This window comes from Delphinus delphis, chromosome 4 (genome assembly GCF_949987515.2).
Source record: "Delphinus delphis chromosome 4, mDelDel1.2, whole genome shotgun sequence".
Lineage (NCBI taxonomy): Eukaryota > Metazoa > Chordata > Mammalia > Artiodactyla > Delphinidae > Delphinus > Delphinus delphis.
Genome location: NC_082686.1, coordinates 86,803,341 through 86,806,218, shown reverse-complemented (window position 1 = coordinate 86,806,218; position 2,878 = coordinate 86,803,341). Strand labels below are relative to the sequence as shown.

At 33.1% G+C, this 2,878-nt stretch overlaps 1 pseudogene; it reads right to left on the bottom strand.

Moving 5' to 3' along the window:
• Positions 1 to 542: 542 nt before the first annotated feature.
• On the bottom strand, positions 543 to 690 carry LOC132425156 (U2 spliceosomal RNA; annotated as a pseudogene).
• Between the last annotated feature and the right edge of the window lie 2,188 nt (positions 691 to 2,878).

Sequence of the window (2,878 nt, the reverse complement as noted above, 5' to 3'; positions counted from 1 at the left end):
TCATAACCCATGGTGTCTCAGGGTCAATATTCTTATGAAATATAAGCATTGTTTAATTTCTTGTCACTCTGCCCATCTTCTATGTCAGTTATGAGCAGTAATAAGGAGAAAAGAACATGGAGAATTATGTAAGGAAAGAAAATGCCATGATCTGAAGAAAAAAGTAATGAGGTTAGAAAGAATGTTAGCTGTGTAGACTTGTTCTTTTATGCTATAAATGTAGTACCAAGATGGCAAGTATATATTTGATTAAATGTAGTGATAAGTATATATTTGATATCAGAGGGGGCAATTTGATGATCAAAAGGAACATACCTTGTTCATTAATTTTATCAGCTAGTAGAGATGCATGAAAATTTAAATATTTATTCTTTTGATTTTCTACTTTAAAATATGTTTTAAAAATGCAAATATCCTAATATGTTAATAGGGATTTGGATCTAAAAATATTTTTCTTTCTTTTTAAATTGAAGTTTAGTTGATGTACAATTAAAAACATTTTTCTAGTGAATGGGACATATGTTAGATGGATGGGTTTGTGTAAGGGGTTGCCAGAAGGATAAAGATGATTAGCAAAGCATAATTTTAAAATAATAGTTCTTGATTCTGCCAGTGTTCATTTTTCAAAACTTATAGAACTAATAAGAACAGATACTACACTTGATCTTAGCCAAAATCCCAAGAGGTGATACATTTTCACGTCCAGCCATGACTAAGATATTCATTTTGGACTTAATCTCCTGACCTAAACAACCATAAAACAGGAAAAATAAATACGGTAATTGTTTTCAGGAACTGGTAAACTAGCAGTGCAGGACTGTGGTCCTTGAGAGAAGGGAAACACATGTAATGAGCTCCCTGTTTACCCCAGCTTTCTGTCCTGAGTCATTTTCCTAACTGTGGTGCAGGTAGGTTGAACCCAAGCAGAAACCAGAGGTCTACCTCTGATGAGACAGAAATCAGAGTTTAGGGCTGCAGAAATGGCTGGAATTTGTGTAGCAGAGATTGGAAACAAGAGAGGAGAGTGTATGAGGAGTACCCAGAAGTTGGCAGGTGGGTTTTGCTCATGTCTTTCAATAAGCAGATCTTGTACTGGGCAAACCCTCAAGGGCCAGCATACAGCAACTGTGCAAAAGGTTAAGAAATAAACTGATGAAAAAGAGGCCACAGAGTGCTGGGAGATGAATGTCACCCCATCCAGAGTGGAGAGAACTTATTGTCTACCTCAAAAATCCAGTGAAAAGTGGATTAGGGCACACTTTAGTAGAAAAAAATCCCACACCTTACAGTAAGTGCTATGCACTAGGACTAGGGATAAAACTCAAATAGACTCATCCCGACAAAACATAAATCAATAGAAATTATCCAAACTAAAGCAAAGAAAGAAAAAAGATTTTTAATAAATGTACAGAGACATAGTAATTTGTGAAACAATATCAAGTAACTCATCAAGTTACATATAACACATATGTAATTGGAGCCTCAGTGGGAGAGGAGATGGAAAACTGAGCAAAAATATATTTTAAGAAATAATAGCCAAAAGTTTCCTAAATTTGTCAAAAAACACCAACCTAGGAATAATCCCAGAAGTTCAGTGAATCCCAAGTAGGGTAAATACAAAGAAAGCCACACTAGGAATATAAATGTCAAACTGCTGAAAATCAAAGATAAAGAGAAAAATACTGCAGCCAGAGGTAAAAAGATACAATAATGCATGGAAACAATGATAAGAATAATAGCTTATTTCTTATCAGAAAAAATAGAGGCCCCAAACAAGGGAATGAAACCTTCACAGTAATTAATCAACAACAAAATGTCAACCAGAATCTGTATATGGTAAAAAAAAATGAAAGAAGTTTTTGATAGAAGTTTTGTGCTACACAAAATGCTGAAAGAGTTTTTTCAGGTTGAAGAAATAGAAAACAACAGAAAGGAATGAAGAGCACTGGAAATGACAACAATTTAGGTTAATGTAAAAAAAAACCCTACCTTCCTTTTTCATTTCTTGATTTCTTTAAAAGACAACTGAGAGTTTAAAACAAAAATATCACATTTCTGTGTGGCTTATAATATACACAGAAGGAAAATCTATGACAACAATAACACAAAGGATAGGAGAGAGGTAAACAAAATTATAGAATGTGCTGTTCTAAGGTTCTTATATTTTATCTGAAGAGGTACAATACTGTTTTAAAGTAGGTGACAGTAAATAAAGGATAAATATTGTAATTACTAGAACTATCAAAAGATTAATGAGATATACAACTCAAAAGTCAATAGGCAAAATAAGATGGAATACTAAAAGTATGCAGTTAATCCAAAGGAAGGAAGATAAGAAGAAAGGGACAAAAACAATTAGAAACCAACTGTATCAGTAATTAAAAGAAATGAAAATGGACCAAATACTTTAAAGGCAGGGATAGTCAGATTGCACATAAAAACACAAGACTCAAGTGTGTACTATCTTAAAAAATGTGCTCTAAATATAAAGACTCAGAAATAAAAGGCAAAAAAAAAAAAAAGCCATAAAACACTAAGCTATTCATAAATGAAAAACTCTCAGAAAACTGGGAATAGGAGAGAACTTCCTTAATCTCATAAAGAGCATTTACTAAAAACATACAGCAAATATTATACCTAGTGATAATATATTGAGTGTTTTCCCTCTAAGATTGGGAACTAAGCAAGGGTATCTGTCCTCACTTTTTTTGACTTGTACCAGTTGTCCTATTCAGTGCAACAAAACAAGAGTAAAAGGCATGCAATTGGGAAGCCAGAAGTAAATTTACCTTTAGTTGCAGACGACATCTTTGGATTTGTAGAAATCCTAAGAAATCTAAAAAAACACTACTAGAACTAATTAATATTTTGGAGGAAG